This window comes from Oncorhynchus keta, chromosome 7 (assembly GCF_023373465.1).
Source record: "Oncorhynchus keta strain PuntledgeMale-10-30-2019 chromosome 7, Oket_V2, whole genome shotgun sequence".
NCBI lineage: Eukaryota > Metazoa > Chordata > Actinopteri > Salmoniformes > Salmonidae > Oncorhynchus > Oncorhynchus keta.
The window spans coordinates 42148219-42164653 of record NC_068427.1 but is presented as its reverse complement, the minus strand read 5'-3'; the positions used below and the strand labels follow the sequence as shown (position 1 = coordinate 42164653).

Below are 16435 nucleotides of genomic sequence, written 5' to 3'. Positions count from 1 at the left end.
CAGCCAACTTTTTCTTGTCTTCCTCATAATATCCCCTCAAAGCCAACCCTTTAATTATTCTTAAAGAGACTCCTGGCCTGTTTACTCTCTCAATGTGTATTGTACAGAGACGCTGTTAACCCATAAGAGTCTGTTAACCGTCTATCAGAGTACCAAATGTGTATGTGTACACACAGCCGTGTTCGAAAATATTGGACCATTGGCATTCATACTTTTTGAGTTTGAGGGCGCAGCTCAAGCTGTTTCTCCAACTGTCAACACATTCAAATTAATAGAGGGCGCGTACTGGAGCCACAGTTGGTTGGAAATTGTGGTAAGGGGTGTGTTCTGGGCTGGCCTCAGAGCCACGAAGCTATGTCACGATGGAAAGCCGGACTATCGCGTCTCGGCGTCTGTGGTCTATGATTTACGTTCTAAGTCTAAAGGACAGTTGAGAGTCCGGGAATGTCCAGGTGCAAAAACTAAGACGCTACAGAGGGAAACTCCTCAACATGCTGTCAAGCCTCCACAGAACATAAGCTGAAACCTGTCAGAGCAGTTACTTAAAGACCTGTATTTAGTCTTTCAGGTTGACTGAGCTGAGATATCCAATTATGAACAGTCAGAGATTGCTTATTGGTCTCACATCAGAGATGTCGATACTCTCGCTAGTTGTTCTCAGCCTCTTGTCCTTGTGCAGTTTGGGAGATTTTCAATTAATTCAATAAAATGTATTGTCTGTTATTATCACGTATTTATTATTAATTATAATTTTTATGTTGATAACCAGCAACAAGCATTGTGACTGAAACAGTAACTATGTCTCACATCATCTTTCTGTCCCTATCTCTCCCAGGTTTTAGGAGATGTCCTGTCTCACGTCATCTTTCTGTCTCTGTCCATCTCCCCTGTGTTTTAGGAGATGTCCTGTCTCACGTCATCTTTCTGTCTCTGTCCATCTCCCCTACGTTTTAGGAGATGTCATTTGATGGCCATGAACAGGGTGTCAGGTGTTGGCCACAGACTAAGGTCCCCTTGTAGTGACCATGGGATGGAATGACTCTGCCTCTGACCCGGGTCACAGGACATGTGGCTCCTATCATTCACAGAGAGGGTGACTTGTTTCCTTAGATAAAATCAATTATGTTTCATTGTCACATACACCAGATAGGTGCAGTGAAAAATATGTTGTTTTACAGGGTCAGCCATAGTGGTACGATGCCCCTGGAGAAAATTAGGGTTAAGTGCCTTGCTCAAGGGCACATTGTCAGAGTTTTCACCTTGTCAGCTTGGGTATTCGAACCAGCAACTTTTCTAGGGTGTCTGAAGTATATATCCTTTATTTCACAGACATAAATATTAGATTGGTGATAACGGTTTCTTAAAATAATTAATCTGATGTTATTTTAATGAGAGTCTGTATATTGTTCATAGCATGTCAGACATACGGAACCAGGAGGTGTCAAGATATTAGATACTTTATCGGTAACATTCTTCCTGAATTTAAAAGTATTCCAATAAGTAATCAAATCTAATGTTATTGGTCACATACACATATTTAGCTGATGTTATTGGTTACATACACATATTTAGCTGATGTTATTGGTTACATACACATATTTAGCAGATGTTATTGGTCACATACACATATTTAGCAGATGTTATTGGTCACATACACATATTTAGCTGATGTTATTGGTCACATACACATATTTAGCTGATGTTATTGGTCACATACACATATTTAGCTGATGTTATTGGTCACATACACATATTTAGCTGATGTTATTGGTCACATACACATATTTAGCTGATGTTATTGGTCACATACACATATTTAGCTGATGTTATTGGTTACATACACATATTTAGCTGATGTTATTGGTCACATACACATATTTAGCTGATGTTATTGGTCACATACACATATTTAGCTGATGTTATTGGTCACATACACATATTTAGCTGATGTTATTGGTCACATACACATATTTAGCTGATGTTATTGGTTACATACACATATTTAGCAGATGTTATTGGTCACATACACATATTTAGCTGATGTTATTGGTCACATACACATATTTAGCTGATGTTATTGGTCACATACACATATTTAGCTGATGTTATTGGTCACATACACATATTTAGCTGATGTTATTGGTCACATACACATATTTAGCTGATGTTATTGGTTACATACACATATTTAGCTGATGTTATTGGTTACATACACATATTTAGCTGATGTTATTGGTCACATACACATATTTAGCTGATGTTATTGGTCACATACACATATTTAGCTGATGTTATTGGTCACATACACATATTTAGCTGATGTTATTGGTCACATACACATATTTAGCTGATGTTATTGGTCACATACACATATTTAGCTGATGTTATTGGTTACATACACATATTTAGCTGATGTTATTGGTTACATACACATATTTAGCTGATGTTATTGCGGGTGTAGCAAAATGCTTGTGTTCCTAGCTCCAACAATGCAGGAATATCTAACAATTCACAACGATACACACAAATCTAAAAGTAAAAGATTAATCTATTTTTTCTTAAGTATCTGTAACTGATTACAGTTTTTTTTGTTTGTAATAAGATTACATGTCATCAGTTACTCCCCAACCCTGTTTAGGATACAGATGGTTGCATTTAGTCCAAACATGCTACCCTGTCTGAGGTGCTAACAGAGGAGGCCAAGGGTGTTGTCAGTAGCTTCCCTTGCCCAGGGCCTTGTCTCTACAGCTCTGCTCTGATGTGTGGACAAAACACTTAGACTCGACATGCACACAGTAACACACCCCTCTGGGCTGAAGGAGATTTAGTTGGGTTTAAATGTATTAGAAAGCTGTGAAAAATCAAACAGAAGGTACAGTGAAGGTCACTTCAATGGCTCTTTAAACGGGGAATGGAAACACTAGGATTTACAACGCCAGAAAACTAGAACTGTAAATCGCCATGTTGGTGTGGTTGCATCACTGGCAGGAGAGAGATTTACATTTACTTCCTAAAGGGTTTCCATTCCCCTTTAAAGACAATGTCACAAATAGATACAGTACAGTGTTAATCATTTCTGCTATCCAGGGTTTTAATCCCAGCTATATTTGTGGTCAGATTTTGCTCAATGTATTTCCACATGACAAATACCAGAGAGTTCTAGAGGAAAAGTTTCAGTTTTGCTTCATCATGCAGCCGTTTCCAAAGTGCACTTCAAACAGGCTTGTGAGATGGGATGAGCCCAGCTCTTGTGTCTGATATACTGATAAATAATGGGTGTAAAGGCCAATATCGGACATCCAGAAAATGCTCTCAGGTCTTGTCTTGCAGTGGAGCGGTAGACCTGAGCCCTGGCCTCTCTCCTGTCTCCTCTGTACGACTGCAGAGTTTATGTTCACCACTATATGAATGGGCCTCTGTCTGCAGACTTGTCCTCCTCACTGTAACCATTGTCTCTCCTGATTGACAGGACCAACTCTGATAACGTTAAAGGATGTGATATCCCAGACTGCATTGCGGGCAGCATCCCCTGTCAGAAGGAAGAGGTAGGCTTATAACTTCACCATGTTATTTTTCAGAAAAAATGGAATGAAAAGATATGGTCAAGCATAGTTGGTGGAGGGAAGATTTTCAGATGATTAATTCATGGAATTTTAATACAATGCCTAAAAATAGACAGAAGCGATATTGAAATATGAATATGCTTTGATGGTCTGCCTGAGCTGTACTTGCAATGGGTTTTCTGTAGGCATTTTGTACACACACCATCACAGATAAATCTAGTTATGACACGTCAGGCTGAGTGACGTGATTAGGCCAAAGGAGTGTGTGTTGCGTGCTCTCACTCTCTTTCTCTCTCTTTCTCATCCCTTTATATGTTATTGAGTGTTAATATGTGAACCTATGGTCACCTCTCTCTCAGCTTCCATTCCTTAGGTACCCCTATTCTTCTCCAGACACCCCCTCACCCCCTCCCCCTGTTCTCTACCTACTCTCTCTCTTTCCTCTTTTATCCTGAAGTGAAATCATCCTTATGTTGAGGATGGGCCCTCTGACATTCTCACTCCACCATTAGAAGACACCTGATCCTCAGGGAGGATGAGGTTGTAATTATGGCAAATGACTGTTGTTGTTTTTTTTTTAGCTTATTAACTGCACGTGGAATCCAGTCATGCTTGAAATCTGTACATGGAGCCGATGATCTTTTCACGACAGTTGGATTACATGAATAGGAGGCAGTGTACGGAAGGAGGGAAAATAAGTCAAAATTTTAATAAGCACGCAGTTGGGTAATATAATTATTTGATTTATGTAGTAAAAATCTGTTCAAAAGACGCATAACTCAATGAAATTCTGGGTATTTTTAAATGAGCCTCTAGTCCATTTAGTTTTTTCCTGCACTGAGATCCCAAAATGATAATGACAAAATGTTTGTCTTAATTTAATCAGTGAGACATTGTGCATATCAAACACAGTTTTGCATAGGCGACAGACCTCTACTCTGAAACATGTATGTTTCTCATTCAAACTGCAAGTTGAGGTCACTTGGTCATGAATTAAATTTGCATCATGCCAATTTTCTTAAAGGATACCATCGCTAGCTTGGTTCCCCAGAGCCTAATTGAGTTTATATGCTGGAAAACATATGTAGGCCAATGAATAACTGCTCTGGAAGATGACCAGGGACGGTGTTACGGATGGCATTAGGGGGCCTGCCTGCCCTACCGTACCTCCTTGCCGACCAAATAAAATATTGAAATATTCATAATTAATTTGACCGAGTTGCACACCGACAGAAAGATGCATCATTCTCAGATAAAGCATCCGTTCGAGCCAAACAGCGCCCCTCTGTCCCAGTATGTGTAGACCATGCAGCTGATGCTGTCTGGACAAAAATAGCATGGCATGTCATCCTATTTTTAGCTAGACAGAATCAGAACCACACTCTAGACTCAAACTGTTACAGACCTGTATCCATCCTGCCCTGCCTTTCTAAAGTCTTCGAAAGCCAAGTTAACAAACAGATCACCAACCATTTTGAATCCCACATTACCTTCTCTGCTATGCAATCTGGTTTCCGAGCTGGTCATGGGTGCACCTCAGCCACGCTCAAGGTCCTAAACGATATCATAACCACCATCGATAAAAGACAGTACTGTGCAGCCATATTCATCGACCTGGTCAAGGATTTCAACTCTGTCAATCACCGCATTATTTTCGGCAGACTCAATAGCCTTGGTATCTCAAATGACTACCTCGCCTGGTTCACCAACTACAGTCGTGGACTAAAGTTTTGAGAATGACACAAATATTAATGTTCCAAAGTCTGCTGCCTCAGTTTGTATGATGGCAATTTGCATATACTCCAGCATGTTATGACGAGTGAACCGATGAATTGCAATTAATTGCAAAGTCCCTCTTGCCATGCAAATTAACTGAATCCCCCAAAAACATTTCCACTGCATTTCAGCCCTGCCACAAAAGGACCAGCTGACATCATGTCAGTGATTCTCTCGTTAACACAGCTGTGAGTGTTGACAAGGACAATGCTGGAGATCACTCTGTCATGCTGATTGAGTTCGAATAACAGACTGGAACCTTCAAAAGGAGGGTGGTGCTTGGAATCATTGTTCTTCCTCTGTCAGTCATGGTTACCTGCAAGGAAACATGTGCTGTCATCATTGCTTTGCACAAAAAGGGCTTCACAGGCAAGGATATTGCTGCAAGTAAGATTGCCACTAAATCAACCATTTATTGGATCATCAAGAACTTCAAGTCAAGCAATCGCCAGGACCGTCTCCTAAAGTTGATTCAGCATCATGAGACCATTCATGTGTAGGGTTGCTTCTCAGCCAAGGGAGTGGGCTCACTCACTATTTTGCCTAAGAACAAAGCCATGAATAAAGAATGGTACCAACACATCCTCCGAGAGCAACTTCTCCCAACCATCCAAGAACAGTTTGGTGACGAACAATGCCTTTTCCAGCATGATGCAGCACTTTGCCATAAGGGTAAAGTGATAACTAAGTGGCTAGGGGAACAAAACATCGATATTTGGGGTCCATGGCCAGGAAACTCCCCAGACCTTAATCCCATTGAGAACTTGTGGTTAATCCTCAAGAGGCAGGCGGACAAACAAAAACACACAAATTCTGACAAACTCCAAGCATTGATTATGCAAGAATGAGCTGCCATCAGATGTGGCCCAGAAGTTCATTGACAGCATGTCAGGGCGGATTGCAGAGGTCTTGAAAAAGAAGGGTCAACACTGCAAATATTGACTCTGCATCAACTTCATGTAATTGTCAATAAGTCTTTGACACTTATGAAATGCTTGTAATTATAGTATTCCATAGTAACATCTGACAAAAATATCTAAAGACACTGAAGCAGCAAACTTTGTGGAAATTAATATTTGTGTCATTCTCAAAACTTTTGGCCACGACTGTACTTCTCAGATAGATTTCAGTATGTCAAATCGGAGGGCCTGTTGTCCGGACCTCTGGCAGTCTCTATAGGGGTGCCACAGGGTTCAATTCTCAGGCCAACTCTTTTCTCTGTATATATCAATGATGTCACTCTTGCTGCTGGTGATTCTCTGATCCACCTCTACGCAGACAACACCATTCTGTATACTTCTGGCCCCTCTTTGGACACTGTGTTAACAAACCCCCAAATGAGCTTCAATGCCATACAACACTCCTTCCGTGGCCCCCAACTGCTCTTAAATGCTAGTAAAACTAAATGCATGCTCTTCAACCGATTGCTGCCCGCACCCGCCAGCCCGACTAGCATCACTACTCTGGACGGTTCTGACTTAGAGTATGTGGACAACTACAAATACCTAGGTGTCTGGTTAGACTGTAAACTATCCTTACAGACTCACATTAAGCATCTCCAATCCTAAATTAAATCTAAAACCGGCTTCCTATTTCACAACAACGCCTCCTTCACTCATGCTGCCAAACATACCCTCGTAAAACGGACTATACTCCCGATCCTTGACTTTGGCGATGTCATTTACAAAATGCAACCTGTATGCTCTCATTGTCTGGCCCTCGCTACATATTCGTCGCCAAACCCACTGGCTCCAGGTCATCTATAAGTCTTTGCTAGGTGAAGCCCCGCCTTATCTCCGCTCACTGGTCACCATAGCAACACCCACCCGTAGCACACGCTCCAGCAGGTATATTTCACTGGTCACCCCCAAAGCCAACACCTAATTTGGCCGCCTTTCCTAACAGTTATCTGCTGCCAATGACTGTTACTAATTGCAAAAATCACTGAAGCTGGAAACTTAAATCTCTCTCACTAACATTAAGCATCAGCTGTCAGAGCAGTTTACCGATCACTGCACCTCTACACAGCCCATCTGTAATTAGCCCACCCAACTACCTCATCCCCATATTGTTTTTTTTTGCTATTTTGCACCCCAGTATCTCTTCTTGCACATCATCTGCACATCTACCACTCCAGTGTTAATGCTAAATTGTAATTATTTCGCCACTATGGCCTATTTATTGCCTTACCTCGCTAATCTTACTAAATTTGCACACACTGTATATAGATTTTTCTATTGTGTTATTTACTGTACGTTTGTTTATCCCATGTGTGGCTCGCTCTGACTCCTTCTCCGGTGATAGTTTTAGCAGAGAGGAAGAAGCAAAGCGAGAGGGCTCACTCTCGCCAAAGTCTGTCCAGAAAACACTTTTTATGGGAATGTTAAGCAGAACTAAGCTTCTAGACTGTCTTCCCGCTTTTGGGACAACGAATCCCATTGTTAGGGCGGAGACATGAGCATCTCGTCATTATACAGATCTCTGATTTTAGCCTCTTGCGAAATGGAAAGGAAAGTTGGCGATAGCACAGTGCTCTGTTCGGCTGCTCTAATGCAAATGGATGTCTTGCCAAAAGTATACAATTACTCCTGTCTAAATAAAATCATTCAAAAATACTTCACCAGAAGAGCACGAATTAGCCACAGAGGATCATTAGCTTCTTTAAAAAATAGCTGTGGATTGTTTCAAATCCCAAGTGCATAGATAAGCCTATGCCTATTATGAGAAACACGCATTTAAACGGCCTCGCTGATTGATTTGCTGCTGTCAGCGAAAAACATCTAAAATATGTGTCTTGAGTATAATAGAAAATGTTGGAACAAGAAGAAGGGGAAGGGTGTGGAGAAGATATGGCGCTTCTCACTCCAGCATACATGCACTCAGCTCTCCCAGAATGCGCTCAGCTGTCTCCCGCCAATTAGGGCGCATTCATTGTGTGAATGGTTTTGTCATTTGTATATGTTGTATCAATTACCCATTACATTACATGTCACCTGTAGGCCTCGTAAATGTACCATTGGTCTACAATTCACTTTATCGGAGTGGAAACTTTGTTTGCAGAGTTCACAACCTGCTACACTTATGAGAAGCAAGTCTTGGTTTATTTTATAACGATCATTTATGAGTTTTGTCAATCTTTTAAAACTGTCTTTTGTTTGGAGTGCTGCATGTGAGCAATGAGCATGTGTCTGGTTTCTCTCACAAAGCGCGCGCCTGAGCACCCACAGAAGTAGGCCTACCTGGTAGGAAAAGTTCCCATTTGGGATTTCTGATTGTCTTAACTCACCATGCCCACCACTAATCATTATTTTTTTTTTTTACCTCACACTAGAAGTCTTTACATTTTTTTTTTTTTACATCTTTGTGAATAATAATTGTTCTTCACAGTATTTGAAACATATTTTCAACATACTCTCCCGGCCTCAATAATCGCCAAGCCTCGGTGTGAAAGAGAAACATACAGTATCAGGATCTGATGATCCCCTATATCCAGAGGAAACGTCACAAAAAACAGCTGTCTGTCCCAAGTTTACAGGTGCAAGAAATTCTAGGCAGACATGCGGAGTAGAGAGATTCATGATCATTTGAAAGAAATCTTATTTTCATCAGGATATATGACGGCTTTAGGCCTATGTATTTTACTTAGTTGATGATTGAAGTTACAGGCCTACTGCCTATTATAGGCTATCTCTGAGTTCCATGCGCTCATTTCTGGATCACAGTGTAGTCTATCAAAGTGTCCATATGGCAGAGGCTGGTGCTAACGCCATAGTTACATTTTAACATTTATATTTTTATATGTCTAATTCAGATTTTTATGATTAACCATGTGAAAATTAATTTGAGAAACGAAAATGTTATTATTGAAATTAAACTGTTTCACGAAAACGCGCATATAAAATAATCATAACTGGCACACAGATTGTTAGAAATGGTAGGCTAAATTGTAAGCTTCCCCAAAATTGAAACTCATGAGCTGTCTCTGGTCTGTTCTTTACCATAACGCCCCCCAAAAATTGTGAACCGGCAAGCGCGTGAACACACAGGAGGAGGTCTCTTGATAAAACGTACCCCCCTATGCAAATCAAAGGATAGTCCAAATGATTAATTCGGCCGCTCGCCTGAACTTGATCAAATTTTTTTTTTTTTAAATCTTGACGCCGTGATTTGAAATATAATGATGAATTCATGTTTTAAACAATATATTCATTACATAATAGTTGCCCTTATACAATATAAACAAATAGTTGAGCAAGAAAGCCTGCTTCAAAACCGTTCAACAGCTGAATCCCAACATTTACTAATAACAACAGAACTCTTAACTCTAAGACTAAGACTCGACCGAGATCACAAGAAGCATCAGAGAAAATGATCCCTTCTCTCCTCATGGGACAATGCACCAGCCATATATATCTATCAACGCTTCCACCAAATAACATTACTTTTATCCACAAGCAGTTCCGTTCCGCTGACTCTCAGATCTGCACAACACAAATCAAACTCAACATCCAGACATACTGTAGAACCTGGGCACATTCCATTTGAGGTGTAACTTTAGGCAGATCGTTTAATGTGTCCTTGATTTATTTACTTATCAAGAGCGAACAACCCTCCCATTTGGTTTCAGCAAAGGAAGCGGAGATCTTTAAAATACATAATCAGCACGTAAATCATGCCCCCATTTATGTATCTGTGGTAAATCTGTTATAGCGTCAGTGAGAGAGGATTCGCATACAGGCCTCCTACAGTGTTAGTACATGTTGGTACTGTGAAGTGTCATCAAATGTCATATAGGCCTGCCTACCTGTCGTTCAACAGTTATCCTATGCACACACACACACACACACACACACACACACACACACACACACACACACACACACACACACACACACACACACACACACACACACACACACACACACACACACACACACACACACACACACACACACACACACACACACACACACACACACCAGGGTTGGGGTCAATTTTAAATTAAGGCAGTCAGTTCAGAAAGTACATTTTTAGCTTTTTTTCAATTAAATTCAAATCACTTCCTCAATTGACTGCCTTCAATTGGAATTGACTCCAACCCTGACACACACACAGCTGCATTCACACAAGAACAAACACACACACTGTAAAAAAATAAAAAAAATAAAAAAGTATTAGCCTACCCTGTAAGTAGTCTTATAAGCATGAGTGCTGTTTGCTCTCCCTCCTATTAAAGTTTGACCAGTGGAGGGAGCTGATCGGTAACTACAGGAAATGGAGAGCAGAGCACGCCCCCATCCACATCGACGGGGCGGTAGTGGAGCGGGTCGAGAGCTTCAAGTTCCTCTGTGTCTACATCACTCAATAATTAACATGGTCCACAGACACCCACACAGTTGTGAAGAGGGCACGTCAGCGCCTCTTCCACCTCACGAGGCTGAAAATATGTGTCATTGGCCCTCAGATCCTCAACAAGTTCTACAGCTACATCATTGAGAGTATCTTGACTGGCTGCATCACCGCTGAGTAAGGCTTAGTTTGGCATCCAACCGCAAGGAGCTACAGAGGGCAGTGCATATGGCCCAGTACATCACTGGGGCCGAGCTCCCTACCATCCAATACATCTATGCCAGACGGTGTCAGAGGAAGGACCTAAGAATTGTCAAAGACTCCAGCCGCCCAAGTCACAGACTGTTCTCTTTGTACAGATGCACCAAGTCTGGAACCAACAGGACCCTGAACAGCTTCTACCCCCAAGCCATCAGACTACCAAATAGCTACCTGGACTATCTGCATTGACACTCTTTGCACTAACTCTTTGGACTCATCACATATGCTGCTGTTACTGTTTATTATCTATCCTGTCGCCTAGTCAATTGTCCACTACCTACAGTATATGTACATATACTATATATACAAAAGTATGTGGACACCCCTTCAAGTTAGTGGATTCGGCTATTTCAGCCACTACCTTTGCTGACAGGTGTTTGTTTTTTTTTACCTTTATTTAACTAGGCAAGTCAGTTAAGAACACATTCTTAATTTCAATGACGGCCTAGGAACAGTGGGGTTAACTGCCTGTTCAGGAGCAGAGCGACAGATTTGTACCTTGTATAACATCTAGCATACAGCCATGCAATCTCCATAGACAAACATTGGCAGTAGAACGTTTGGTGGAGGAGGAATAATGGTCTGTAGCTGATTTTCATGTTTCGGGCTAGTTCCAGGGAAGGGAAATCTTAACATTACATCATGCAATGACATTCTAGATAATTCTATGCTTCCAACTTTGTGGCAACAGTTTTGGGAAGGCCCTTTCCTGTTTCAGCATGACAATGCCCCACTGCACAAAGCGAGGTCCATACAGAAATGGTTTGTCGAGATTGATGTGGAAGAACTTTACTGGCCTGCACAGAGCCCTGACCTCAACCCCATCGAACAATTTTGGATTGAATTGGAACACCGACTGCGAGCCTAATCGCCCAGCATCAGCGCCTAACCTCACTAATGCTCTTGTTTTTTTTTATTGTTTAATTTTTTTTCAACCTTTATTTAACTAGGCAAGTCAGTTAAGAACAAATTCCGGTTTACAATGAAGTCCTACCTCGGCCAAACCCGAACGACGCCGGGCCAATTGTGCGCCGCCCTATTGGACTCCTAATCACGGCCGGTTGTGATTCAGCCTGGAATTGAACTCTGTAGTGACTTCTCTAGCACTGAGATGCAGTGCCTTAGACCGCTGCACCACTCAGGAGCAAGTGGCAAGTCCTTGCAGCAAAGTTCCAATATCTAGTGAAAAGCCTTCCTAGAAGAATGGATGCTGCTATAGTAGCAAAGGGTGGACTAACTCCATATTAATGCCCATGAGTTGTTTGATGAGCAGGTGTCCACATACCTTTGGTCATGTAGTGTATCAACCTCAATTACCTCGTACTCTTGCACCCCGTAGCCAAGTTATCGTTACACATTGTGGATCTATTCCTCGTGGTACAATTGTTTCTATATTTTCTCTGCATTGTTGGGAAGGGACCATAAGTAAGCATTTCACTGTTGTTTACGAAATACATGACAAATAATATTTGATTTGATTTGATCCACAAAATAATGAGTCATCAACGTTTTTTTTTATCAATAGTAAAATACACAATTTAAAATGAAATTGACATGCTAATGTGGCTGCAATGAACAATAGCCTTCACTCAAGTTCTGATGTTGCCGACAAACTGGAGAAGATGGACACAGAAATGTGGATTGGCCTATATTTTTGAAAGAAAAGTATTGTTTGCACTTCAAAGACGACAGCAATATTACTTAACTGGAAAAATAAGGGATAAGTGAAAGTGTGTTGTCTGTCTACCTCAATTTAACGTATTCCTACTATCGAGGTGCGCAGCCTATTGGGACCGTCCCAGCCGGTACTGAACACGCCTCCCGCAACCTCTGATAGGATCGGCGTTGCAAATCATCCCAATAACCCGTCAACTAATGCAGCCTATTCCATTTCAAAGACATTCAAAGAGTCACATCCGTAGCTAATACACCGACCTAACGCGAAAAGCTAACAAACGGAGGAGTGTATGTTTGTTTTTGGACTATTCTAAAGCTTGGACCCGAGGCGAAGTTTGAAGGCTGCAGGAGGAATTCCTGGTGAGTAAAGTGTTTCGTTTATTTAGTAACCGCAAATACACATGGGATCAATGAGCGACAATACGAGTGGTTATGCCGTGGCATATAATGCGAACGGAGACCCTCCACCAAATAGGCTTGGGATACATTTACATGATTCATTATTTGAGAAAGAAAATGCATAGTACAACAGGAATAGAAAAACCGAGTGCAATATGATACTATATGTAGTGCGTACTGTTTTTGTGTTGAGTTTCTGTAGTAATGCGCTTCTTGTTGACCCACTTTGACCCCCATCCTCCTGTGTCAGGAGTCAGGACTATATGATCCAATGACTATATGAATAATACTTCCTATATGGGTGGAGAAAATGTAGCCTGTCATTTGAGTAAAATGAGACGTTCAAATTGATTATAATGTGAAATATATTTGAAAATCTGTTTTTGTGTTTGATATTAACAAATGATACTCCCTGAACAAAAGAGGACTGTTTGATCCTCCACAAGATAATTATTAGGCTACAGATTACTAGTTACTGTTATTATTACACAATAATGACCGAATTTCTACGTTTTGTAGGTGTTATATTCCTAAATCAAGAGGTTGGTTTATTCAAGGAGTAGAAACTATGAGCTCCATTTGGAACAGAACACACCCCTGTTAGATTGTACTAAATACATACCACCCTCTGTGTGCAGTGCTATGCCATGCATGCAGCTTCAATTTCACACGTTTGGTCAGTATTACAGGGTCCTGATCCACTGTTCAATGTTGCAATGGATGTTAATGTAGACTAACATGAGCATGGAGGCTCCCATACCCTTGTCTTGTCCATGTACAGTGTTTTCCCTACCCCCAGACAGATGCATCCACGGAGGCCAGAGGTTGTACGTAACACCCTCAGTGGTGGAGAGAAGGAGGCTTTGTTCACGGGGGGTTGCTGCTGTTGCTATGTGGATTTTAGTGCATCTGTTTGGGAGTGGTCTCTCTCGTTGCTCCATATTCTGCAGTCAGAGGTTACTCCCCCCTGGTCACCCCTGCTCCCTCCTCCTCCCTCCTTCCTCCTGCTAGGCTGCTCCCCTCTGAGTGCTCAAACTGTGGTGGTCGTCCTGTCAGGTTGGCTCAGATCACTTTGCTGTGCATCCCTGTACCCATTTATACCATGTATGAGTGCCACTAAAATCTGGTGGTCAGAGAAAAATGTCTGTTGATGACAAGAGGGTCCCTCCTCAGCCTGATCACTAGAAATATACCTTGATTTCGGAAGGTTGAAAAGGTCCTGAGAACGTCCTGCTCAGCACTCACAAAAAAAAAAGGAAAACGATTGACCAACACTGGGTACGAGCTCGTGATGCTCAGAGCCGAAGTGCGCTGCTCAGACCACTGTGCCACTGCAGCTCACAATGATCTAGCAAGCCGTGAGAGTACTTGATGGTAATAGCGAGTTGTTGTTTTTTATAATACTTTTTTAAAGCCCTTCCCCAAACCATAGTCCTAACCTTAACCACTTGGAATTCATGTCTAAACTGTTAACCTTTTGAGTTGCTTCTGTTTTAACCCTGTCACTACATGGAATGAACCCTGTAAAAAAGCAGAATTAATGTGTCAAAAATAGACGTTTATCCAAAATACGCAGATTTTAGAAGGGAAACTATGAGATGTTGTTGTCCTCCTATAGTAGCGTAGACCACTTTATCACCGGGTACGATATTTTCCCTGAGGTTTCATCTGTGTCAACGGTTAGATAATTACACCGATACATGGGGGGAACACTTCTAGACAATCTGTGCAACTAGTTGAAATCCCCAGCACATCATCACCGACGACGACCTTACTTATGAACTGATATGTGATCAGAATAGTGGAGTATATGAACTGATAAGTGATCTGAATAAGAGGAGTAAATGAACTGATATGTGATCAGAATAGTGGAGTATATGAACTGATAAGTGATCTGAATAAGAGGAGTAAATGAACTGATATGTGATCAGAATAGTGGAGTATATGAACTGATAAGTGATCTGAATAAGAGGAGTAAATGAACTGATATGTGATCAGAATAGTGGAGTATATGAACTGATAAGTGATCTGAATAAGAGGAGTAAATGAACTGATATGTGATCAGAATAGAGGATAAGTGTGTTTAATTCAGTGTGAAGAACCATCTGTAGTCTGGCTCATATTTATAACCGTGTGGCTTGTGAGTTGGGGCTCTGCATGCTTTTGTTTGGGAGGCCATCAACAAAACTACAGAGGATGACTAATTTGTTTTTGAGATGAAAGGTCCTCCAGTAAACGGAGGGTTCGTCCCAAAGAGCACCCTATTCCCTTCATAGTGCCCTAATGTTGTATTTTTATTTATTATGGATCCCCATTAGTTCCCGCCGAGGCAGCAGGTACTCTTCCTGGGGTCCAGCAAAATTAAGGCAGTTATACAAATTGAAAAATATGACAATATATTTCACAACAGATTTCACAACACACTAAGTGTGTGCACTCACTCTATTCCTCTATCTGTACTATTCTTCTATCTACATTATTCCTCTGTCCCTACTATTCCTCTATCTACACTATTCCTCTGTCCACACTATTCCTCCTCATTAGCTTGGACACAGTCCATTATGTGGTGTTCTGATGGAAAGTGCTCCCGGTCACCCATTGTGACATCATCACCAGTCAACGTGGCGCTGTGGCTGGGCAGAAACAGATGTGCCACCTGGGGGGTGTAGGTGGCGGCGTGATGGACCAGGAATGGGGGACGGTGAGACACCCCCGGGTGTAATTTGAGACGTGGTTAATAACAACAAGGATGTGGAGGCAAGATGCAGGCTGTCTGGTCGTTATCCTCGGTGGCTCCTGGCAGGGGGTGGGGGATGGGGGTGGGGGATGTTACCTGGCTGGAAGATGCAGGTAGGGTGCTGGTAGACGATGGTAATGGACTGCTGTAGGAACCCTCACTCAGTCATGTCCTGGGACAGACAGGTCTGCTGCTGAGCCTCCCTGCCAGGTTGATGGATGGCTTGTGTAACGTGCCTGATGGTCTTTGGTCCGTCCCTTTTTGCTTTCAAACACATGATAAATTAGGCCTGTTAAAGTATACTCTAAGTGCTTTCAACTCTGTGTTGGTCTTGCTAGAATGCTGTGTTGACTGTTTTCTCAGTGATAAATTGGTTCTGCCTGCCGTTTACAGTATCTGAGTTAGCTGCAGTAATTTAGCCCCAGTAACGAGATGCTGTTGGACAAAAAAACATGAGAATGGTGTTAGTGCGTTCTCTCTCGCTCGCACACACGGACACAGGGAGTCATGGTGGAATATGCCACCCTGTTTCCTGGTGTAGACCTGGATGGCAGACCAGAGCATGTCTGGTAGTTAATCAGCAGACAGATAAAGAAATTGCAGTTCCCCATTTTTACTAACAGATATCGGGCCTTTAATATAGCCTTTGACAGACATATAGTCTATAGTATTG

General features: G+C 41.7%; 1 protein-coding gene across 1 annotated transcript in view; it reads left to right on the top strand.

Moving 5' to 3' along the window:
* The first annotated feature begins 12827 nt into the window (after positions 1-12827).
* Positions 12828-16435, top strand: part of LOC118375953 (ly6/PLAUR domain-containing protein 6-like) — a 56845-nt gene continuing 53237 nt past the window's right edge. The window contains exon 1 of the mRNA XM_035762599.2: positions 12828-12986. The gene's annotated coding sequence lies outside the window, so the exon portion shown is untranslated. The remainder of the gene's footprint in view (positions 12987-16435) is intronic.